General features: G+C 35.6%; 1 pseudogene; it reads right to left on the bottom strand.

Moving 5' to 3' along the window:
- On the bottom strand, positions 1 to 27,393 carry LOC116131697 (annotated as a pseudogene).

Genomic DNA, 27,393 nt, shown 5'->3' with positions numbered 1-27,393 from the left:
CACTAACTATGTAAATTAGAAGCTGGCACCAAACAATAAGCATTCAGAAGACTCTACAAAGAGTCAAGTTTGCCATGCAAAAGGAAAGCTATCTCCGCTCATGGTTTCTCCTTGAACCTGGTGTTGACCTCCCAGAGCTTCTAGATTTTGTATCTTTATACCTATCTTCATCTTGCTCTAGTGTTGACTTTTGCTTACGCAGCATATCTTCAGCATATCGGCGCCACAAAACCTCCCTTTCCTTTCTTGGCATCTTGTTATACCTGGGATCAGGCTTCAGAAGACGTTTAGCTGTTGACCATGAATTAAATACTGTTTTTCCGTCTTCTGTTTCTTGGGCAGCCGCTTCTGAAGTTATGACTTCAGCTAAGAGAGCTCTGAAGTCTTGAACACCTCNAAATCAATTGCTCATTCAACACAAAAGAACCCTAACAATTTCAGACTAAAAAACCCGATAGCTGTACACCTTCTAGCTATGGTTTGCCTTTAGATTGAAAAATGTAAAAGGTGTTCACTTAAATGTAAGGGAGCGAGGAATGGCGTACCTGGATCGAGGAATGGAGATATCGTCAACGAATGAATCTATCGCCGTCGATTTCCAGCGAGGAACGGAGCTGTCATCGTCGATTTCCGATGAGGGAGGAAGATGTCGTCAATTTCAGAGAGTTCAAACGCGATTTGGGTGGGGTTTCAGAGAGAACAGAAGACAGAGCCGAAACCGTAACAATTTTCGCAAAGAACAGAGAGTTTGCTTAGAAATTTTAGTGAGAAAAACGGAGAAAGATTGAAAGAGAAGAACTGGAGATTGAAGAAGACGAGAAAGGGCGAGAGAATGACTGCATCGCGTTTAGGATTTATGGGTTGTTAATATAGACCGATGGTTTACTGATATTATCCGATTTTTAACCAGTTTAAAACGGTTCAATACTTATAATAGTTTTGAGAATAAACCAACCGGACACGTGACTGGTTCACGGTCCAACTGGTTGGACCGACCGGTCCGGTCCAGTTTTTAAAACAATGGTTTCAGGTAATCTGCAAGAGCGTGAATGGTCAACAACCAACCATATATCAATCTACACATTGACAACCGTAGGAAGTTAAACAGTTGTGCATTGTTTGATAATGAACTTATACCACAATGACAAATCATTGTCTTCTAGTTCTTGCTCAATAAGTCAACAATGTGGAGTAATAGCATTGATGGCCATGAATTCCAAAACAATAACCTAAGTTTTAATATCTTAATTTAATAACACCATTTAATCATAGATAATTATTTTAAAATAGTAATCTATAAGGGTAAAATATAGAATTTTAAACAAGGGTAAATTAGTCATTTAAACCCATTCCGATTTCCGATTACTCTTAAAAGGAGCAGAAACTAAATGTGATGTTGAGATGAGAAGCCTTTGGCTAGGACAAGACTTGTAACATTGTTGTTCACTACATTACATGATAATATCAATGTTGCCATCCAATAAATTCATTATAGAAAAAACTATTTAATTGAGTTTATAAAATACAACACTAACTATGTAAATTAGAAGCTGGCACCAAACAATAAGCATTCAGAAGACTCTACAAAGAGTCAAGTTTGCCATGCAAAAGGAAAGCTATCTCCGCTCATGGTTTCTCCTTGAACCCGGTGTTGACCTCCCAGAGCTTCTAGATTTTGTATCTTTATACCTATCTTCATCTTGCTCTAGTGTTGACTTGTGCTTACGCAGCATATCTTCAGCATATCGGCGCCACAAAACCTCCCTTTCCTTTCTTGGCATCTTGTTATACCTGGGATCAGGCTTCAGAAGACGTTTAGCTGTTGACCATGAATTAACAACTGTTTTTCCGTCTTCTGTTTTCTGGGCCGACTGCTTCTGCAGTTTAGGACGTCAGCCTAGAGAGCTCTGAGTCCTTTAACACCTCGCGAAAGAGAAGGCCAAAAGCACTATTTACAGATCAGGTGAATTATTTTATACTCTTACGCATAAATTTATGCATTCTATAAACTACAGATAACAACATCAATTCAAAAAAGTCCTATTGAAGACCAGAACGAACATCCCCAAGTATCATCCCCAAATTCCTATCAAAATATGTGTATGATGAGTTGATAGGTCAAGTACATCATATACCACATAGGGTTGCTAATCACTTAATAAAAATCATTAAAAACTATCGAATGTAATACCTTGGCCATGATGAAGAAGAATATTAGATATTTTATGGTGATTCCAAGTTCCCATGCTCTATTCTCACACAAACAAACATTAGCATTTCAGTGCAATACTTGTTTTTTCCGTCCTAATTCAAGTTCATCACATAGAAATCTCTGTCATTTTTTATACTTTTCACCTCTTCAAGGTGTTGGCAAGATAAAAAACCTATCACAACACAAATACTAGAGGCCTCGTCATTCCAATAAGAATATTAAGTTATTCATCTCCCAGCGATGAACACACAAACAGGGTTAATACAATCATCTATGCTTTCAGTGGGTCACCTAAAAGATCAAACACAGATGAGGGAGTACAATTGAACCAATAATCTAGAATCTTCTTTGGCTAGAATAGCATTCATTTGTTTCCAAATGACATGACTTTACAGCAATTTTTCGACTGATCCATGTGTTATTATCTTTAGTAATAACCAAAAACAAACCACCATCATAGCATATCATTGGTAGTTCCCAAGAGCTTGCAACATGCTTTTAGATCATTTAATTTATATTACAGCCTTATGTGTAATTGGGGAAAAATAATTATCAATACATTTTGTCAATGCATTTAGGTTTTGTCAAAGAAATATCATTATTGTTTGGTATCACTCATTCTTTTTTTGGAAAAAGTTTCAATAGTCAAACATGTATCATGGGTGATACCAAAATCACCAATCATGATATGGAAATAGTGGTACAATGCAGAGGGGGAGAGCATCAATAAGACCTTAAACACCATTCAGCATGAAACGCAGGAATTACATGTCAGCACTAATTTTGGAACTCTTACCATTCTAACAGATTAGGTAACAAAATCACTTCAACTCTTCCTCTTCCCGAACCCACCAATCAGAGAGACAAAAAACAATCACCAGCTTTGCTTAGTTTAAAACATGGTATGCCCACCTCAGAGAAAAAAGTGTGAATTAACAACCCAGTTTTTATTATTTTATTATTATAGTTTTTAATGTAAAAAAAAATGTATGTAAAAAACCAAGAACCTACCCTAAAGGCACACTATCAACTGGTGCCTAATCACATCAGTTTAACACACAGACACCCATGTACCGGAATGCCCATCGATAGAACTAACCAATCCATCAGATGAGACTAAGGTCTGCTAAATCACGCTCAATAAAGCATCTTTACACTGTTCCCGGAAAGCTTCTCTGATCAAGGTCTAAATCAAATTTGTGCACGTCCTGAGGATCCTTTTCCAGTTTATGCTTTGATCTTGTCCAAGATGCCTAGCACACCATATGCAACTATCAAAAGTAATCACTGGATTAACTAGGACAGAATTCAAATTCCTATACTAATAAGCTTGCAGAGTTAGTAAAGATAACAATAGGGGTTTGCTTTTCCATTGTTCAAATTTATGTTCCTTTTCTAATGGGAGAGGCAACTTATGTTCAGGCTGGCTCATTTGGGTTATATGACTCAACAAGTAATTGTAGGTCCACAAAACCAACTCCACAACACTACTAAGGTACGCCAATCCTGAACAAACTAAACAGATTAATAGGTTTTGGTTGGATCTGGTTGCTTCTACTTTCAGTGATTTGGACCACAAGCAGAACGACTAAGATTGAAATGCTCTACAAGTATTGACGTTATGAGTTAATGATCAATTCTTGCAGATTAATAAGTGAGTCTATGAGCACTCAATCTAGTAACATTGAGATCAACACAATTCTAAATACAGTCAGATCTCTAGTGAGAATCTGAAGCAAATTGATTTGTTCAGAATACACCGAACATTACAGAATTGAAGTTTGGGAGGAAAAAAACTTAGCAAGGAAACCCTGTACTATGTAGCCTCTGCACGAGAGAGAGAATTGAGGGATCCATTTGTTCGCAGGAGGCTCAACTTATTTTTCGAACCTGATGCTGTGTAGTTACTATCTCATAAGCAAGGCAAGTTGTGACACTACAACTTGCTCACATTTTCCTCTCTACCAAGACCGGCACTAAATTTATGGAAATTTTTTTTTTTTTTTTTTGTTTTCTTGATAGAACACAGCATTAACCTATTAAATAGAAACTATACACAAGGACCCATAAAAGAGATCACAGTTACGTGACTGGTGAAAAGACGTTGTTTGTTTTTTGTAAGAAAGTTTGGAAAAGTATTATTCTAGAAAATGAGAGTTTTAATGTAGTTTCTAGGGAAGCCTATAATAGTTGAGTGGTTTGTAATGGCTAGTCCTATAAAGGAGGGCATTGTTTAACATAAATTGCTGTCGCAAATAAATTTGTTCAGCCTTTTCTATCAGTCATGATATCGAACTTGTTTTGTTTTTTTCCTTGATTTTCTTGAGAAACCTTGGCTCAATGGTGTCTGAAGTACTTTCCATCACGTCTATTGATCTGTTAGACTTACGTATGTCTATTTGTATCACAATATCAGCACAAGAAATAATGCTTACGTCTTTCTTTTCCTATCCTAACATCTCTCGAATATGAGATCATAATATTTTCATTATGAAGTCAATTTATCAGCTTCAGGAAAAAATAACAAAAAAAAAAGAAGAAAATAATCATTAACAAAATGGGAGAACAAAGGAGGCGACGCCCTAGTTGAACAAGAAAAACAACCAAAAACACTCAACTCAAGCAACAGTATCCGGTTAATTAAGAATAAAGAAAAAAGGCAAGATATATAATTTATGGGACACCTTTTAAAATTAAAAATTAGTCAGAAAAAGTTTGTCCATATAGCCATTTCTGGTTTGATTTTACCTTGCGGCAAAATATAGATAGCATATTACAAAATTGGGAGATGATGCTATTACATAACATATGACAATTTAAAATCTTCCATGAAATTTTTCTTTTCACACTTTTACAGCATGCATCACAAGCAAATGCAACACTCGACACACTGGCTCATGCACACATTGACTCCATACAGTTACAACTAACAAATCTTGATATTGAACAGAATTTATCTAAACCTATTTTTTTTTAATACAATTCTGCAATCATTCCTATCTACTACCAGCCACAATTAGTTGCTAGTAATCACCAATACCTGAGGGCCTTTGATTGTTTCCACAGCAAAGCTTGAAAGATGTGACTGCCTCCTTTCTGCGGACTTTAAATCGCACCCTCTCCATTCTTGTTCTTCTCTTTCCTTCCTTTTCCGTAATTCTTCGCTCCCTTTCCTTTAGTTTTTCCTGAAATCAGCAAGAGTTTCACACATTTTAGAGACATACGAACACTTACAATTTCTACAAACAACTCTATTACAAATAAAAAAAAACAAGTACTAATCTAACAACACATAATTTTGAAACACAATTACAAATAGTACAAATAGAGTCAGAACTTCACTCTTAATAAGCCCACCTTTTGGGCACTAAAACTTTCCTGCTTTCTTTTACTGTTCACTTAAGTCGTGAAATAGAGAACAGAAAAAACCTCCACAGACAAAATATTCTAATCAAAATCAAATCAAATAAATGATAAAAACAAAGAATATGATATAGATCCTTATCCAACTTGCCCGATTACAGTTTTCCAACAATTTGAGTCAATCATACCAAAATGTCAAAATCTAGGAATATTGGAAAAAAAAATGCTGCAATTTACACTGAGATGTAATTATCATTCATGACAAGACTCCACATGGTTTTCTAAAGAAGAATTCCATAAACAGTTTTTATGAATTAGATAAGAACTCCAATGTCTATAGTAGCACATGAAATAGATGAAAATCATTTAGAATTAGTTTATCAGAATCAGAAAGAAGCTGACACAAGAAAGTTATTTAAGCCAGAAATAACTTATAAATGAATATTCTCTAATTTGTATCTTAGTACAGTAAAATTCATAAGTTATATGAGTTATTGATAGTTTAGAAATTTTCAAGTGTGTCGGCTACACAAGTAGTAAAACACAATCAACAGATGAATGTGTTAAAGCATCAATAGAGGGGAATTTCTTATGAGAATGTAGAGGAAAATAATACCTGCTCTTCCCTTTGGCTTTTGCTTCTCTCTCTACTTCCTCTTCTGCAGCCTTCAGTTCAGATACTACTCCTTGAATATAACTTCTCTATCTTCAGGCTTAACAGATCTGATCTGGATCATTCCTTAGACTCTCCTTCACCTACAAGGTTCATTAGAATGTTGTAATAATTTTAAACATGTATGCTAGAAAGCAAGCTGTTCCAGACATATTAAGTTGGACCAAAAAAACTACCTCATTAAAAACTTGGTATTTAGAATCTTTATTAAAGTATGCTACCTCAGCACAAAGTATGAAATTGTTCTAACTCATTCATAAAAGAGGAAAAGCTAATTGATTGATCAAAACATTTCCATTAACCAACCTTTTTAAACAGTGTAGAATAGCACCACCTCCATCCACCACCTCATAACCAGTAATATATCCCAAAGATACGGTGATCTATTTGCCACCCTAAAGTCACACATAAATCTAGTTTGTTCTTTGTACATAATCCACCCTTAGAGCTAAATATTAACTCTTAAAGACCCATTCCTTCACCAATGCTACCTCTACCTCAATTATCACATAAATAACAAACTTTCCCAAAGGTTGGTGCAAGAGGAATTGATTCTTAGACCATCCGCTCTGTTAGAGATTTAATTAGGTAGGCTATCTTCTAGGGAATAAAACCTAGTTGTACATCCTAAAAAACCCTTGGAGTTGTCACTAAAACAGTCTTGATGCCTTATGTTTAAGAATTCCAAGTGACCACTAAAAGAAGTAATAATTTAAACATAAATAAATAAACAACCTTCTATGCAATGCTCAATGATGGAAAATGTAGGATCTTAAATTTTAGGAACTAATTTATACAAGATATAAATATCTTAGTCAGATTATTCTTCTTGTCTAAGAAAGATTTTAGGTAGCATATTTCCAAACAAATTTCTATTTGAACTGGTACTATATAAACGGGTCTTAGTTTTCAGTTAATAAAAACTTGTTGAAATATTAGTTTCTTCCCTGTCTATTTGTTTCTTTCCTAATTCTCTAGTTATGTCATCTTTCTTGTTCTTCTAATTTATTGCCCTTTATTTCCTCCTATTCTCACATTTCCTTGTCCTCTCATATTTTTTATCCTAATGCTCATACATCAACCAACCTTGGACCAGCGGGAACTGACAGTTACATCCCCTTTTTCTTTAAGCATAGACTTGAAACTAGAGGCAGCCGCAGCACGTATTGCTTGAGCTTTTTCTTCGACAGCCCTCTTCAATGGAAGGACCCTGCAAGAGTAATAAAAACCTTGTGTAACTAGTATGATAAAATTGACACATTAATAACCAAAAAGCATTTACCATGCTTATCCAGAAACAAATCAAACAAAAAGTGAATCAGAGAATCTTGTCACTGGCTTATTCCTTGCTGACACATACTGCTTTGAAAGATACTCAATAGAAATCAAATTTTGTGTCTACAAACAAGTTCAATATAAATTCTAATAATGATAAAGGGAGATTATACGAGATTTAACAACTCAACAAACAAAGCATAAAAAAACCTAATCATAGTCTCAAAAGTTCAGTAAACAACCATAGTCAGCCAAGTGTTTGAAAAAATGATCATATCGTAAACATATAAACATGTCTAGAGCTGTTGAATGCAAGAGATGTAGTTGTGCACAATATTAGTCTGAGATGAACTAAACTCCTCCACAACAGTATAGCAGTCTTCTAGTATGTACACTGCAGTCAATAGTCAACCTTTGAATACTTATCACTCATACAAGTCTTAATACTGGTCAGCAAAGATTAGATAAGAAACTGGAAGCCATTTAAAGGCCAAACAGAAAATATCAGACATGCAGACAATCTTTTGGTCCAAATTAATAACCAGATATTTAACTCAAGTTACTAAACAATACTTAAAGAAAAAAGATGAGAAAGATAAAGAATAAATATCATTTTACATTAGTGATGTGACAAGACAACTTTGCAATGAACAATTCAAAGAAAGAGCTGAAATTAAACCTCATACGTGTAACCTGACGAAAACTCTACGATGGTTCTACATGGCATTAACTAGCAATCTTCCCAAGCTAAAACAGACATGAGCTAAGCGATATTAAAAGTGATGCATCCTACTGAAACAATTAGACTTCCTCATTATTATTATTATTATTATTATTATTTTCATTCCAAAGGATAGAAACATAAAAGAGACAAAAAGACTGCACGAAAGTTACAAAATACTCAACAGGTCTGTCTAAGCAAGCATATTTGATTAATAAATTTAAGAGGGTAGCTTTTGGTATGTTCCACACTAGAAATTTAAGTTCCCATTCGCATAGAAATGACCAAAAAACAATTCTCTTACAGTTCCCCAAATCTAATGTGTTTCTGTTTGTGAAAACAGGTTCAAGTAGAATATGTATTATGCAAAAATGCTAAGTTCACTTTTTCTTCCAAGGATGAATGAAAACATGGATTATCAATTCCAAAGTAAAAATTAACTTGAATTGGTTGGAAAAACATGGCTAAACTGACCAATAAATAGACACCAAAAATATAGATGCTGAGTTACTGCACAAGAATGAAACATGTGATGCTGAAAAAGAGCTCAAGCTATTCTCCTCATTAAATGATACCTTTCATTCAATAAAAGTTCTCGATCCTTGCGGTCTAACGCCTCAAACCGTGGATCACTGCCCCATTTCTTTCTGAATGTCTGATAATCAGTGTTGTGGTCAATATCCTGAAAATGAAAATATACTCAATAAACCACCTCCGGCCCGCAGTCTTATATTTATACAACTTAGTAATAATTGTTATTAAAGTAAACATTAGCAAAATAAGAAAACACTTGAATTCAATATAAGCTCTGAAACCTCTAATGCTTCTTCAAGTAACTGCTTGAATCCCTCTATTGCAGCCTTCTGAGCTGCTCGTTTTTCCTTACGTTCCTCCTCAGCGCGGTCTAACATAGTGTCAAACAAGCCCTCCTTGCCGATTGACTTGGGATGGCCTACAACAGAAAATGCCTTTCCCAATCAGCAAAGCAGCAAACTCATTACAGTATAATGAGAAATATTCCCATCTAGCACAATATACATAACTGCAGTAGCATGAAAAAAAATAATAAATCAATTGAAATAAACACAGACACAGAGAAAGAAAAAGAGTTGCCATTATAAATTGAACTTGTAATTCAGTGCATAATAAACCACCATCCCGCTAGTCCATATTTACCAGGATAGACTAAAAGATCATAAGCCTAAACCACTAAAAGTATACCCAGGATAGGCACGGGTATAGACAAAGGATACAATAAAAATGCTATGGATAACATTAATACCATGGTTGTCAAAAATTAACATATGACAACAAGAACAATAAATACCAACTTAAGAACTATAGAAACAAACAAATACCAACTTAAGCAAAATTATTTCACAAGTAATATGATGTGTGAGAGAAAACAAACCTCAGATATAACACAGTCAACTCATCACAAGTGAGCAACTTACATTGGCCTAATAGCCAAACTTATCACGGTAATATTAAAGCATGAAGAACCAAACCAAGACAACTACATTGACCAAATCATCAACAACCATCTAGGTTGGGTTGCATAACATTAAAACAGAAGAACTAAACCAACAATAAGTTGGTACAATTCTCTTTAGGTTAAGTTTCCCAAGCAGTCTGTTCGTTAAGTAATACCTAAAGCCGCATGTTTTTTTTTATTTTTTTTCTAAGAAACAGAAGTTTTATTAATAGAAAAAAAAAAAATATATATATTAATATATATATGTTATTAACAAAAAGGTAAGCTGGAAACTAGTGGAAAAAAATAAAAATAAACGAACATTCCAATCACAAAAGAAAGCCCAAACCCAATTATATTCCAAAACAAAAGAAAGGAAAATCTTAAGCTGTTGTCACTCTCTCTATGTCCTAGTTTCTTCTCAAAAAAAAATAAAATAGAAAAAAAACTTCACATCTTCCTCCCTAGCATCATTAGAAAATTTTGTATTCCTTTCCACCGAATATTAAAGATTTCATCACCTAAATTACACAAGACCTCCAACTCCTTTCCTCCCCAAAGAACAAAACCCTCAACTAAGGCAACACAATACTTCAAAATCACCCAAACAGAAGAAGTTCCAACAATTGATAAACCACCCATCAAAACCTTTCTTTTATCTCTTTTTAAAATGATAGTGCTACATGTAACCCCTAACCTTGTGTATTCTAATCAATATTATTGCCACCAGACAACCGGTGGGATAACCAGTCAACGGTCTTGAAATGTCACATACGAAGACACTAACAAGAATAAAGAAGCCAACAATTCAGCACTGAAATGACCTCCAAAAGCAAGTCTTCACCCATGCACATCAACTTGTGTTAGAAACAAATCTTGATTTCCTCACACAATAACTTCGAAGAGCTTCTCAACTTCTAATATCCACCTTACCAAAGACAATTGTTCCAATCAAAATCTCATAGCTATTTACCTAGTTTTCACATTACCAAGCCCCAGACAACCATAATCCCAGGCTAGACCCTATTCTTGACAACTGAATGATCCTTCTTTTCTTCCTTATATTGGCACTAGATAAGACCAATTACACAAACTAATCCCCTGGATAAAGGTGACCCCAACCTCACATTCTCTCTCAAGCCTTCTAACCATCTCTTAAGGACTCTAAGAAAAAAGTTACATAATAAGGCTAGATAACCCCATTACACAAAAGTGGCCTTCTCCTATAGGAACAAGCTTTATTTGAACATGCATCTTTTCTCAACTCTATCCACTAGGGGTGAGCTGAGTCACCGTTGCGAATGGCTCGGGCTCAGCTTGAGCTAGGGCTCAAGTGCCCTTCGAAGCCTGAGCCACCATGCTGGCTATAGGCTGCAAGCCTCCATGGCTCGAAAGTGTACAGATGCAAGTTTTTTAGTATAAAGGGGTCCATGTAATTATCATTTTATATATAAATTGTTTCAATTCCAAAAACTCTTAACATTTTTCTTCCACAACAGCACTCTCCTTCCCTTTCTTTTCTCTTCTTCTTCTTCTCCTTTTTCTCTTTCCCTTTAGAAACAACTCATTATACCACTAACGCTAGCTAATTATGCCTTTATTAATGAATATCTTACCCTATTTATTTGCAGCATCCATGCTTTGCTCTATTGATTTGATTCATATGGATGTATTACTGATTTCTGAGTTTCCATAAATGAATCCTTAATAACTCAAGTTTACATGTTTTGTAATCACGGGTACTTGTCTTTAGTTATTATATTTCACCTTAGTTGGTGACTTTGATTGATTAGTGATTACTTATTATATTTTGATGGCACAACACAAGGGATTTGTTTTGAATACAGAAAGGGTAGAGCAAAAAGAACTTAATTGTTCAGGAAGAGAAAGAAGTATTGAGCTCATCGCGCCTAGGTTAGAGCTCGCAAGCTGAGTTCGAGTTCGAGCTGTACATTTGTCAGACCGACTGAAACCGAGGTGTCCCGCCGCTCGGCTCGTATACAGCCCACTACCCACTAAGACCCTAAAACTCAGAAATTCTAGGATTGCCTCTTGAAGGAAACAAAAATTTTATAGGCAAATTCTTAATATCAGCACAAAGCTACTAACCAAAGATGCAATATTACTTTTTTGATTAAAACAAAAAATTACATTAACTCAAGAGAGAAGTAGAAGTGGACTATATCTACAAGGTGTAGATCACCCTGTGGTAAGAAGCCTCCAATTCTCAAACAAAATATTCAAAATCTTTAGACCGGCAAACCTTAAAGGATCAAATCTATCTTTGGCAGTTCCTTCTCCCATTTTGGAATGGTGCCACTCCTCTTTCCTTAAGCATTTCCTGTAAATTTTCTTGGCATGTTAAACATTTGTTAAAACTAGCATTTCTCACAGCTACTTGAATTGCATCGAAAAAAGATAATCCAGCATACAGACATATCATTCAAAAATATACATATTTAATACAAGAAATAACACAGGAAAAATATAAATTTTATTTACATATGCTATAGGACAACACTGGTTCCAAGAGGAAGCAGTCAAAAACACACTGCCAAATTGTTAACTGGAGAAATTTTAACAAAATAAGAGCAATAAAGATACCTTAATTTAGAAATGCACTCTCCTTCGATGGTCCACTGTCTTCATCCTCTGAATCTGAAGAAGAGTCAGACATGTTACTGTCGCCATTAGCATCTTTTAACTTTTCTTTGCTGTTCTCATTTGGCAGCCCTTCACCAAACCTCAACAGCTTTAGAGCCTATTAATTCTGGCACACTGTTCCTATGCAACTGAGCGCTGAGGAGTAATAGTTCCAGATCCTGCAGCTTCTTCTTGATCAATCCAGGCAGATGATGATCCTGCCCTGAGGTTCTCAAGTTGTGGCATCACGTCGCCTGTGTTAACAGCGTAGCACTCAAATTTGTTGGAGCAGATGCTTCTTAATGTGATGTTAGTACTTGGCAGGACATTAATGATCTTTTGAATGCCATCCTCTGTTTCTTTCTCAATTTGTCACCTCATTGGGGATCTGCCAGCTGCTTACCTAGATGACAAAGCAAAAGTACAATTTGTAAATGATATAGACTTAGCCCAACATCTGACATTTTAAGACTTAACCTCCCTTTGAAATGCCTCATCCTGCTTCTTTCTCACTCTTTTCCATTATAAACTTGGCAGAATGACAGTCATATCTCTCACTCATAAATCAAGTTTATCAACATTATAAAGCATGTCTTTTTATTATATAAATGCTATGACAAAAAATGTTAGCAATTATATCCTTAAACAACTAATTCGCATAAAATTCTTATTCATATTTATAGATACTATAATCATAGTAGACGCCAATAGTTTGTACACTATCACTCGAACTAGTTTTTTTAATTAGAAAACATATCAAAATTTGCACAAGTATGCCATAGCTAAATTAGAGAAGACAAGGCCACCACAATTCAAGAAAAATTATGCATTCACTTAACTTTGGAAATAAATTTACACTAGATCACAACTATCTCTCGCATTTTACAAGCAAATATGTATTTAGGGATATCAGGAAGATGCAAGAGCAGAGAAATTGTCATATCCACATAACATAAAATATAAGATAATAACAAGAAAGGCTCCGTTTGGTTCTTATTCTGAAGTTTTTTAGAATAATCTCTTGAAAAAGTTAAATCGGGCGAGTATTAACGATTTAGATTTGAAATTAAAAATACCCCTATTTTGTTTATTACCAAACCCCCTATAATAAATATTAAAAAGTACAAACACCCCCAACCCACCCAATAAATGGGACACCGGTCCACCACCGCCGGCACGGGTGGTCGGAGTTTTTTTTGGCAATTTCTACAAAAATTTTGTGATGTGTTTTAAGTTACTTAACAGTTTAGGAGTTTAAAAGAAATTGAAAAATATAGAATAATATTTTGGAATAAACTGACATTTTACTGTTTAACTTTTTGAATACTAATAATAGTATCCCAAAAGAGAAACAAACGAACCTAAAACAATTCAAACTTAAGAGAAAGGCGAAGTAAACAGTACCCCCTCCCTTAATCTCCTTCTAGACACTTTTATGACCAATTAAAAAACATTTATAGAAAAACCACATTATTAGTGCAATCCACCTCATCTTTCAAAAGAATACTAATCAAACATACACTCATTCGTTCAGTTTATTCATCAGTCATACCCAACTTTTCAAGTAATAAACTGGAGACCTAACATGCTGCACAGAACATCAAATTTTAGAAAGTTCCAGTCCTACAACAAAAGAGTCAATTGGCAATTTCACCCCAGGTTACATCACTAAATGTGTTGGAAGGATAATTTGTATCACTTGATAGCTGTTTCGAGAATGCTATTTCTTCAATAATGTGATGTTGACAGTTTAGTAAAGACTATGTGTCACGATATATAACAACATCCCTGTCAAGCTGAAGATGCCAGACAAGAATCAACTGTTGCAGTGAACACATACTCACAAAACTTTTGATCAATACACGTGCAACAGTTGAATCCATCCTGAGATTGCATGCTGTCTATTTCAAGAGATTTAATATGATTTATGAATTTCCTAGTCGCGACTACAGATTCATACAATATGATTTCTTCAGAGAATGAATAGACAGGTGACCGTTCGTACTCTAGATATTCAGTATTTTGAAATTCGTTAACTGACACAATATACAGCTTTGTAAAAATGCAAATCAGAGCCATTGTGTAATTACTGTTGAACAACACAGGCTATGTGACTGATACATATTTCTTTCTTTCTCGAATTAAAGAGAAAGATCTGAGTAGTAAACATTTTAAACATCCAAATGTTCTGGCTGAGGCTGGCAAACTGATAGAAACAATGAAGACACAGAGATTCAGATTGTCCTTACATCTCTTGCTGCTCTAGACCTTTTTGCAACCAACCAACAACATTGTTCACACGAATATTCGAATACAATTCCTTTTTTACTTTAATGTAAAATTAAACAGTCAAAGTTTTTGAGTCCATGCAGGCAATTGATTGACACATGTGCATCACAACTTTTACAGTATAGCATTAACAAAGCGAGCTCCACAGAAAATTGGGAAAACATAGAAGTCCATTATTTATATAATTATAATCGATGTGAAAGAAATCTTCAAATATTTTATAATCCCTTCCCACTTATATGTGAACGCTGAATCAAATGCCATAAGGCTTTAGAAAAAAGTCCTCCTACGGCTTTTGCCTTTAGAACAATCTCTCACTAGCATTTGCAACATTGCACAGTGTAAAAACGAATTATGGGGGAAAAAAATATTAACATTGTTCTACAAATGTCTGGTAATACTACTTGTATAAGAATGAAAGTAAGCTATTCCTAGGACGAGGGTTGTGTGGACGTAGTGGAATAATGAGTGAGAGAGCAACAGGAAAAAAAATCTATAATAATAGACTGGGAAGCTCAGAAAATGAACGAGAAACACAATGGGTTGAGAGAACAATCATGTACCCATTGACGTTTAGTCTACCACACAACAACTTAATATATAAAGTGGCCTACAAAAAAGCCTAAAACTCTATCACACAAGATGGTTAATAGCATAACATCAGTTTTGCTTCCCCATTCTCGTGTTGTATTTCTTAGTATTCAGCCAATTTGAGTTGAGTATATGTAGCATAATTGATCTTGATACCATACAGCATAGGTTTTCACTCCTATTCTATATCTATAAATACTGACACATGGTGTGATAATACTGAATAATATTATTTCTCACACGAACTCTTTCTACCCTTTTTTTAATGAGAACAATGCCTATTCGAATATCACAACCTGTGGTTTTGGCTGTTGCAGTAATCTTTTTTGCCATCATTTGTTGTTAACAATCCAATCGTGCCCACACCAATATCCCCACAAGAAGAAAACATAAGAAATACGAGTGAAATCGATAACATTTGCTTCCATATAGGATACACTCTTAAAAACGATAATAGCCAAAATGGTCCCACCATTTAACCTTAGTGTTAATGGAAATTTAACTATGAAATAGGTCATTCATGTACTAGCAAGCAAAAAACCCAATGGACTGTTGTTAGGAAGACATCTACTCTTGAATAAGTCTCTTGGCATGTTAGAAATTATATTACTTTGACTTACTTACAACTTCAAGTCTGTCACCAAAATTATAAGAAAGTTGTATTTTATCATTAATGGTGTGTAAATTTTTGAGATCATGTGACAAATAAAGATGGTGCTAAGCTTACAGACTACATTGTTAGACCCTTACACAGGACTTTCACGGAAAAAGCAGGGTTTAGGCAAAGTTCTAGGTAAAAGTTGGGTAGCTGTTTCCCGATGGAAGAATGTCCTGACTTGTAGTCATGAAAGCTTACATGAATTCACCCAAATGAAAAGTATGCCAAAGTTTGTGCACTCTAGTTCAAACAGTAGTCCCGTGGACAATCATATTTTTCTAGTTGTTCCCGTCCATTCTAATATTGATTTAGTAATTTGAAATGGCAAAGTAATCTATTTTTGGTGGTAACATTGGATCAGAAGGAGAAAAAGCATCACGTGGATTTCCTCTGTTTCCTCATGCTTTTTTTAGATTATGTATCATAGCGTCATTTTTTTTTTATGCTTATAATTTGAAACAAGCCCCTGTTTCCTTCTCGGCTCATAACACTGGAGCTGATTTATAATTTCAAAGGAGTTAGAGATAAGGAATCTCTAGAAATTTTCAACATTGTCGGATTGATTGATATGTGCTTTAAATAGACATGGCAGATAGGAAGACCCGGAACTTGCGCTAGATTGGCCACTCCTCTGAATCCTATTTGGACAAACTTTTTGTGAAGAAAATCTAATATACTTCACACCAATTCAATATGATTTGGAAACCTTTTCCCCCTTAAAAATTGAAGTCTTTGCCTAACTTTAGCCGCTGAAGAATTCACAGAAATAAAATGTCTTTTAATTTTGAAAATACCCAGCGATAGTACCTCTGGCCCCTTCTTTCTGTTGGTGCAAAAACGAATGATCAAATAATTTCTCCATGTACCACATATTTGGCTTCTTTGATGAGAAAGCTAGCAAGTTAACTCCAAAGGGTCATCATGATATAATCTTACCTTTTAGCATAAAGTTTTTGGGCTTTCATTAAAGGAAAGAGAGCTAGGACCTCAAACGGGCCAATATAAAATTTGAACTCAGGCCAATGCTTCATGAGGCACTTTAGCCCAACCAAAAGCACAAATAAATCTTCAATATGTAACTGATTATTGCTGATGGTCAATATATATTTGAAAAGTACACAACAGAAAACGAATCTTCAGCACTCAACATAGACATATAAAGAAACCAGAAGACTGAACCAAAAAATTACATGACTCAAAACACATTTTGTTTTCTGAGGACAAAACTGTTAGTAAGATATTGCCAAATTTAAATAACTTACATTGAAACTGGAGTAGGTTGCACAGAAACTTTGTCAGCCTGCACAGTGTTAAAACAAAATACGACACATCATTATACACAAATTCAACAGCTCAAGAAAAGGCTCATTGAAGCCACAAATGATAGCTAAAAGGGAAGCAAAACACCACTAGCCAAGAGGTCAACGAACACTAGTTTTATACTTCAATAAAAACCCAATGGTAGGATGCCAGAAAGCATCATAAGAGTTCAAAAAAATAATAATTCCTCAAACATTATATGTTACCCAGTCCACAAATTTGGAGTAATACGCCAGCAAGAATTTTGGACAGTGCAAGAAATGCTAAGCAATCTAATATAATCTCATTATCCCTCCCCTGTATTTTTCAGAATCTTTCAGCAGTATATCCTACGCCTTTTTTGTAGCTCTAAACCAGCGTGCTATCATTATTTGTGCACCAAATTACTCGACTTCTTTCATATTACAGCAGGGTGGTTTTGGGTGGGAAAATTAAAACAAATACAATTATATGGACTTGACCCAAAAAAAAAAATCAGATAAGAGGTCAATCGAATCAAATGCATCACCAATAGAATTTTACATCAAAGCTATTCCATTCACATTTTGGAAGTTATAGAAAATTTACTACCAGAAGTATGCTTTGCATACGAATATATAAACAAAATAACATGCATAGTGCTCTAACAACTTATCAACAAGTGACCATAAGTAATAATTACATATACCTCCCCCATAAAGCCAGCAGGTTTGTTATAAGTTGATTCTCCTGTTTCAGCATTATAATAGTAGACAACCCCTGTATCAGTCTTGTGGGCTGTCCATGCATCTAATTGTTCATTGACAGCACATCGCTCATTTGCATCGAACTCATGTACACGTTCCCTGTTATCTACAAAGCCATGAAAGATTGATGAGGCAAAAATTGACNACCCTGGACCTTGTGTATTCTAATCAATATTATTGCCACCAGACAAACCGGTGGGATAACCAGTCAACGTGTCTTTGATGGTCACATTACGAAGAGAAGCACGTAACCAAGGAAATAAAGAAGCCAAACAATTCAAGCCAGCTGAAATGACCTCCCAAAAGCAAGTCTTGCAACCATTGGCAAACATCAACCTTGTGTTAGAAACAAAGTCTTGATTTCCTCACACAATGAACTTCGAAGGATTGCTACTCAAACTTCTAATATCCACCTTAACGTCCCACCCAATATCTCAAACTTTGTACTTACCAAAGACAATTGTTCCAATCAAAATCTCTATACCTATTTACCTAGTTTTCAACATTACCAAGCCCCGGACAACCATAATTCCCAGGCTAGACACCTATTTCTTAACAAACTGAATGATCCTTCTTTTCTTCCTTATATTGGCAGCCTAGATAAGACCAATTACACAAACTAATCCCCATGATAAGAAGGTGACCCCAGACCTCACATTCTCTTCTCAGACTTCTAACAATCTTCTTAAGGACTCTAAGAATTAAAAGTTACATAATCGAAGGCTAGATAACCCCAATTACACAAAAGTGGGCACTTCTCCTATAGGAAGACAAGCTTTATTTGAACATGCAATCTTTTCTCAACTCTATCCACTAGGGGTGTAGCTGAGCCGAGCCGTTTGCAAATGGCTCGGGCTCAGCTTGAGCTCAAGTGGCTCAAGTGCCCCTTCGAGCCCAGCCCGAGCCACCAAATGCTTGGCTCGATAGGCTCGCAAGCCTCCATGGGCTCGAAAGGTGACAAATGCAAGTTTTTTAAGTATAAAGGGGGTACATGTAATTATCATTTTATATATAAATTGTTTCAATTCCAAAAACTCTTAACATGTTTTTCTTCCAACAGACACAATTCTCCTTCTCCTTTCTTTTCTCTTTCGTTCTTCTCCTTCTCCTTTGTTTCTCTTTCCCTTTAGAAACAACTCCAGTAATAACCACTAAAGCTAGCTAATTGTGCCTCTATATGAATGAATATCTTACCCTATTTATTTGCAGCATCCATGCTTTGCTCTGATTTGATTTGATTTCATATAGGATGTTATTACTGTGATTTCTGAGTTTCCATAAATGAATCCTTAATAACTCAAGTTTACATGTTGTGTAGATCACGGGTACTTGTCTTTAGTTATTATATTTCTACCTTAGTTGGTGACTAGTGAGTGATTAGTGATTACTTATTATATTTTGATGGCACAAGCACAAGGGATTTTGATTTTGAATACAGAAAGGGTAGAGCAAAAAGGAAGAACTATAATCTGTCCAGGAAGAGAAAGAAGTATTGAGCTCGAGCTCGAGCCTAGGTTTTTAGAGCTCGCCAAGCTCGAGTTCGAGTTCGAGCTAGATACATTTGTCATGAGCCGAGCTCGAAGACCGAAGTGTCCAGCTCAGCCGGCTCGTATACAGCCCCACTATCCACTACAGAACCTAAAACTCAGAAATTCTAGGATTGCCTCTTAAAGGAAGACAAAAATATTTTATAGGCAAATTCTTAATATCACATCCAAAGCTACTAACCAAAGATGCAATATTACTTTTTTGATATAAAACAAAAAAATACATTAATCAAAAGAGAGAAGTAAAAAGTGGACTAGATATCTACTAAGGTGTGAGATCACCCTGTGGTAAGAAGGCCTCCAATTCTCAAACAAAATATTCAAAATCTTTAGACTCGGCAAACCTTAAAACGGGGATCAAATACTATCTTTGGCAGTTCCTTCTCCCATTTTGAGAATGGTGCCACTCCTCTTTCCTTAAGCATTTCCTGTAAAATTTTCATTGGCATGTTAAACAATTAGTTAATGAAACTAGCATTTCTCAAAAGCTAAATTTGAAGTTGCATCGAAAAAGAATAATAACAGCAGTAGCAGACAATATCATTGATAAAGTATACATAATTAATACAAGAAATAACACAGGAAAAATTATAAATTTTATTTACATATGAATCTATAGGACGAACACTGGAATTCCAAGAGGAAGGACAGTCAAAAACACCAACTCAAATTGTTATACTGGAGGAAATTTTAACAAAATAAGAGCAATAAAGATACCTTAAATTTAGAAATGCACTCCTCCTTCGATGGTCCACTGTCTTCATCCTCTGAATCTGAAGAAGAGTCAGACATGTTACTATCGCCATTAGCATCTTTTAACTTTTCTTTGCTGTTCTCATTTGGCAAGCCCTTCACTGCAACCTCAACAGCTTTAGAGCCATTTAATTCTGAGGCCACTGTTCCTGATGCAACTGGAGCAGCTGAGGAAGTAACAGGAGTTCCAGAGTCCTGCAGCTTCTTCTTGATCAAATCCAGGGCAGATGATGATCCTAGCCCTGAGGTTCTCAGAGTTGTGGCATCACGTCCGCCTGTGTTAACAGCCGGAGCACTCAAAGTTGTTGGAGCAGATGATTTTTCAATCGTGATGTTAGTACTTGGCACTGACATTAAATGATCTTTTGCAATGCCATCATCCTGGTTCTTTCTCAATTCTGTCACCTCATTGGGGATCTGCCAGCTGCTTACCTAGATGACAAAGCAAAAAGTAAGTACAATTTGTAAATGATATGAAAGCTATAGCCGCAACATCTGAGCATATTTAAGGCTTAGACCTCCCTTTTGAAATGCCATCATCCTGCTTCTTGCTCACTTCTTTCCATTATAAACCTTGGCAGAATGACAGTCATATCTCTCACTCATAAATCACAGTTTATCAACATTATAAAGCATGTGCTTTTTATTATATAAATGCTATGACAAAAGAAAATGTTAGCAATTTTATATCCCTTACACAGCAATTAGAATTCGCATAAAATTGCTTATTCATATTTATAGATACTATAATCATCAGTAGATGCCAATAGTTTGTACACTAATCACTTACAGAACTAGTTTTTTTAATTAGAAAACATATCAAAATTTGCAAAAATATGGCCATAGCTAAAATTAGAGAAGACATGACGGCCAACCACAATTCAAGAAAAATTATGCATTACACTTAACCTTGGAAATAAAATGTTACACTAGATCAACAACTATCTCTCGCATTTTGACAAAGCAAATATGTATTTAGGGATATCAGGACAGATGCAAGAGCAGAGAAATTGGTCATATCCACATAAAACATAAAAATAATAAGAATAACCAAAGAAGGCTCCGTTTGGTTCATTATTCTGATAGTTTTTAGAATAATCTCTTGAAAAAAGTTAAATTGGGCGAGTATTACGATTTAGGATTTGGAAATTAACAAAAATATCCCCTATGTTTGTTTATTTACCAAACACCCCTATAATAAAATATTAAAAGTTAACAAAAACAACCCCAACCCACCCATTAAATAGGGACAGCCGGCCACCACCGCCGGAGGGTGGTCGGAGTGTTTTTTGCAATTTCTAAAAAAAATATTTGGGAGTGTTTAGTTAAATTAACAAATTTAGGAAGTTTAAAAGAAATTGAAAAATATAGAATAATATTTTGGGAATAATGACATTTTACTGTTTAACTTTTTTGGGAATACTAATAATAGTATTCCCAAAAGAGAAACAAACGAAGCCTAAAACATATTCAAATTAAGAAGAAGGCGAAGGAAACAGTACCCCATCACTTAAATCTCAGNATTTGTAAATGCTATGAAAGCTATAGCCGCAACATCTGAACATATTTAAGACTTAAACCTCCCTTTTGAAATGCCATCATCCTGCTTCTTTCTCACTTCTTTTCCATTATAAACATTGGCAGAATGACAGTCATATCTCTCACTCATAAATCAAAGTTTATCAACATTATAAAGCATGTACTTTTTATTATATAAATGCTATGACAAAATAAAATGCTAGCAATTTTATATCCATTATATAACAACTAGAATTCGCATAAAATTTCTTATTCATATTTATAGATACTATAATCATTAGTAGACGCCAATAGTGTGTACACTAATCACTCAGAACTAGTTTTTTTAATTAGAAAACATATCAAAATTTGCACAAGTATGCCCATAGCTAAAATTAGAGAAGACAGGATGGCCAACCACAATTAATCAAGAAAAATTATGCATTACACTTAACTTTGGAAATAAAATGTACACTAGATCAACAACTATCTCTCGCATTTTAAACAAGCAAATATGTATTTAGGGATATCAGGATAGATGCAAGAGCAGAGAAATTAGTCATATTCACATAGACATAAAAATAATAAGAATAACAAAAGAATAAAACATATTCAACTAAAGAAGAAGGCGAAGGAAACAGTTCCCATCACTTAAATCTCAGTTCTAACAATTTTGTGACCCATTTAAAAAAGTTACATCGATCATGTTAGTGCAATTCGCCTCATCTTTCAAAAGAATATAATTCAAAACATACGCTAATGTTTATTTCAGTTTTCATCAAGTCATCCAACTTTCCAAGTAATAAACTATGAATACATTAACAAGCTCACACAGACATCAAATATTTTCAAGTTGGCAGATCCTAAAACATAAGTCATTTGCAATTTACCCCCTAAGGTATTAGTTGGTAAGGTTAATTTGTAACACTTGAATATCTTTTCAAAATAAGTACTGAATGTTAGTACGAACAGTGTCAACCTGTCTTAATAAGTATCTTGTTTCCATTGAAGTTGCCTTTCTAGAAGAAACACCATACTTTCCCTCTTCTCCTACAGATCGTCAGAAGGATGATGATAATGATGATTTGTTAGTTTATACCTTCACTTCCCCTGCACCGATATCTGAACCAGCTCCTGTCTCTGACCCTGTCACTATTCCTGTGCTTCCTGCATCGGCTCCTATCTCTGATCCTGCTCCTGTCAAAGTCTACTCTCGTCGTCCACCTCCTCCTGCTTCATGTCTGGCACCAACTTCTTCGTCATCTGATCCAGTTTCAAGTGATGATCTTCTTATTGCATTGCGAAAAGGTAAACGACAGCGTATTTATCCTGTTTCTTCTTGTGTTTCTTATGATCATTTGTCACATTCATCATGATCCTTTATTGCTTCCCTTGATTCTATTACTATCCCTAAAACTGTTCATGAAGCCCTTTCTCATCCTGGTTGGCGTAATGCAATGATAGAGGAAATGAATGCCTTACATGACAATGGTACTTGGAAATTGGTAGATTTACCTTCAGGGAAACAGGCAATTGGATGCAAATGGGTGTTTACAGTTAAAGTTAATCCAGATGGGTCAGTTGCTTGACTAAAAGCTCGTCTGGTTGCTAAAGGATATGCTCAAACCTACGGCGTTGATTATTCTAATACTTTTTCCCCTGTGGCTAAGTTCACCTCTATTCGGCTATTTATCTCTATGACAGCTACTTACGATTGGCTTTTGCATCAGCTAGACATCAAGAATGCTTTTCTTCACGGCGATCTTCAGGAAGTGGTATATATGGAGCAACCGCCTGGGTTTGTTGCTCAGGGGGAGTATGGGAAAGTATGTTATCTTCGCAAATCTCTGTATGGTTTGAAACAGAGTCCTCGTGCTTGGTTTGGAAAGTTTAGTCAGGCTGTTGAGAGATTTGGTATGCTGAAATGTAAAACTGATCATTCTGTTTTCTACAAACGGTCTGAAACTGATATCATTCTTCTAATTGTGTATGTGGATGATACTGTTATTACTGGGAGTGATAGTGTAGGCATCACATCTCCTAAGCCTTTTCTCCATACCCAGTTCCACACAAAAGACTTAGGGATATTGAAGTATTTCTTGGGGGTTGAAGTTACAAGGAGTAAACAAGGTATATTCCTCTCTCAGAGGAAATATGTGCTCGACCTATTAACTAAGACAAGGAAATTGGGGGCAAAGCCATGTAGTGCTCCGATGGTTCCTAATATGCAGCTTACGAAAGATGGTGAACTTTTTGGAGATCCTAAGAAATATAGAAGATTGGTCAAGAAGTTGAACTATCTTACGGTGACTCGTCCAGATATTGCATATTCAGTAAGTGTTGTCAGTCAGTTTATGGCCTCTCCAACAGTTCATCATTGTGTGGCTTTGGAGCAGATCTTGTGTTATTTGAAAAGAGCCCCTGGACGTGGTATATTATATGCCAATCATAGTCACTCTCACATTAAACGTTTCTCAGATGTAGATTGGGTAGGTTCCAAGGTAGATAGAAGATCCACATCAGGCTATTGTGTCTTTGTCGAAGGAAATTTAATATCATGGAAGAGCAAGAAACAAAATGTCGTGTCACGATCAAGTGCAAAGTCGAAATATAGGGTTATGGCACAAGCTGTTTGTGAAATAATGTGGATATATCAGTTCTTGACTGAAATAGGCCTTGAAACTTCAGTACCAACGAAATTATGGTGTGATAACCAAGCGGCTCTTCATATTGCATCTAATCCACTGTTCCATGAACGAACGAAACACATTGAGATCGATTGCCATTTCGTCCATGAGAAACTACAGCAAGGTCTGATTTCCACTGGGTACGTGAAGACTGAAGAACAATTGGGAGATATCTTCACAAAGGCTCTAACTAGGATTCGAGTTGATTATCTTTGTAACAAGCTGGGTATGATTGATATCTATACTCCACCTTGAGGGGGAGTGTTACAGATGTATGCAACTTCCCAGATTATAGGAATCACATTGATATCCTGGATTATAGGGATCACATTGATATCTTGAATTATAGGGATCACATTGATATGCAAGATTATAGGAATCACATTGATCTTGTATCCTAATAGAGATTGATCACCTACCTAGTTTAGAACACTACAAGTGTATATAAATATGTATCCTTTTATTCTATGAATAAGAAGTGTGTGAATATTCATCCTTACTACGTTTTTACATCAACATTCAAATGTTACTGGCTAAGGTTGCAAATTGATAGAAAAATGAAAGACACGGGATTCAGATTGTCCTTACATCTCTTGTGTGCTCTAGACACTTTTTGCAACCAACCAACAACATTGTTCAACAAATATTCAATAAAATTCCTTTTTCTTTAATGCAATAGTAAACAATCAAAGTTTTGAGTCCATGCAAGGCAATGAGATAGACACATGGTGTGCATCACTAACTTTACAAATAATAGCAGATACAAAAGAAGCTCCACAGAATTCAATAAAAGTCCATATTTATATACTTATTAGTCGATGGTGAAAGAAATCTTCAAATATTTTATAAATCCCTTCTCACTTATATGTGAAACTGAATCAAATGAAAAGGCTTTGAGAAAAGAGTCCTATAAATGTTCTGGCATTTAGAACAAGTCTCTAAATATCAGCATTTGAAACACTGCAGAGTGTAAAATATGAATTTAGGGGGGAAAAAAAAAAAAAAAAAAAAAGATTAACATGTTCTACAAATTTCTGGTAATCTGCTTGATAAGTGTGAAAGTAAGCATATCCTAGGAAGAGGTGGTGTGTGGGACTAGTGGAATATGAGGGAGAGGGCAACAGGAAAAACTATAATCATAAGAACGGGAGAAGCTCAGAAGAAATGGAAGAGAAACAGAAAGTGTTAAGAGAAAAATCAATGTTCACCATTGAAGTTTAGTCTACCACTAAACAACTAAGACTATAAAGTGGCCTGAAAAAAAAAATCTAAAACTTCTATCAGCAACAAATGGTTAATAGCATAACATAGTTGGCTTCCCACATTCTCTGGTTGATTCTTATATTTCAGCAACTGAGATCTAAGTATATGTAGCATATTGATTATTGATACCATACAGCATAGGTTTCACTCACTTTCTATAATACTTGAACAACATAGATTAATAATACTTAAATAAATAATGTTCCCACAGAACTCCTTCTTCCCCTTTTTTTTTTTTTTTTTTTTTAATGAGAATCAAATGTCTAATTCAATATCAAACCTTGGTTTTGCTGTTGTAGTAATACTTTTTGCCATCATTTGTTGTAACCAATGCCCAATCAGTGCCAACCAAATAGTCCCTGAACAGAAGAAAACATAAGAAAATTACGAAGGAAATATTATACATTTCTTCAATATAGGGTACTCCTTAAAAAACTATAATAAACAAAAGATCACCATTCAACCCTATTAGTGTTTAATGGGTAATTTTAACTATGATATTGATGAATACCCTTCTATTCAGACCCACTCTAACGCCTACCAACAACTAAGTAATCCAACAACAGACCCACAATGTGCATAAACCATCCACAACAAAATAACAGCAACTACATACACAGTAATGAAAAAGACTTTTCTTTAAGATCCCAGAATTTACAAGACAACAAAAGAGATAAGAAAGCAACACCCAGCTGGTCTTCGAGGGCCAGCAACCTCCCTAAACCTTTTACCCCAAAATCAGAGAATGCCTCTATCACCACATTCCTTCGTCCCTTTATTCTGTCACCCAAGATTCTATCTAACAACCTAGGCCACTTGTTATAACAACCCAGGCCACCTGTACCCATGTCAAATGCCCACCTGTATTATAACAACCCAAGCCACCTGTACCCATATCAAATGCCCACCTGTTATAACTACCCGGGCCACCTGTTACCCATATCAAATGCCCTTTTTGCCCCCTTTGCCCTTGCATGTGTACCTCTGGATTAAATCGGGTCCATCAATACCCTCCCCAAGGAGTGCCACCTTGTTCTCAAGGTGGAAGGAAGGGAACTGTTGGCATATAGCCTCATAATCCTCCCAAGTATTATCACAAGCAGGGAGATTTCACCATTTGATCAGCACCTCATAACTCCGATATAGTAATCAACGTTTCCGCAATGCTTGTTCAGGTTCAACCTTAAGTACCATGTTCCCATCAAGAAACTCTGGAAGAGGTAATGCATATATGGGGTGGGAAGAGACTTTTTTCAGCTGTGAGACATGACAGACATCATGAATTCGGGCTGAAGGTGGGAACTTTAACCTGTAGTGGGAACTTTAACCTGTAAGCAACTGGTCCAATCCTTTCAATGACTTAAATCCTTTCAATGACTTCATAGGGGCCATAGAACCTAGGGCTAAGCTTCTTGTTAGGTCGCCGTGCCAAGGATTTCAGCCAATATGGTTGTAACTTCAAGTAGACCAAGTCTCCAATCTCAAATTGAAGGTCCCATCGCTTACCATCTGCGTACATCTTCATCGAGTGTTGCGCCTTTTCTAGATTACCCTTTAACTCCTCCAAAATAAAGTTTCGCTCAGTCAAGAGTTCATCCACAGTGTTCACCATCGAACTGTGTTCAGAATACTTGAGTAGGATCGACGAGTCTCTTCCATAAAGTGCCCTGAACGGCGTCAT

This window comes from Pistacia vera, unplaced genomic scaffold (assembly GCF_008641045.1).
Source record: "Pistacia vera cultivar Batoury unplaced genomic scaffold, PisVer_v2 Contig239, whole genome shotgun sequence".
NCBI classification, from domain to species: domain Eukaryota; kingdom Viridiplantae; phylum Streptophyta; class Magnoliopsida; order Sapindales; family Anacardiaceae; genus Pistacia; species Pistacia vera.
Note: the sequence above shows the minus strand (reverse complement) of the source record. Positions and strands in the feature narration are given on the sequence as shown.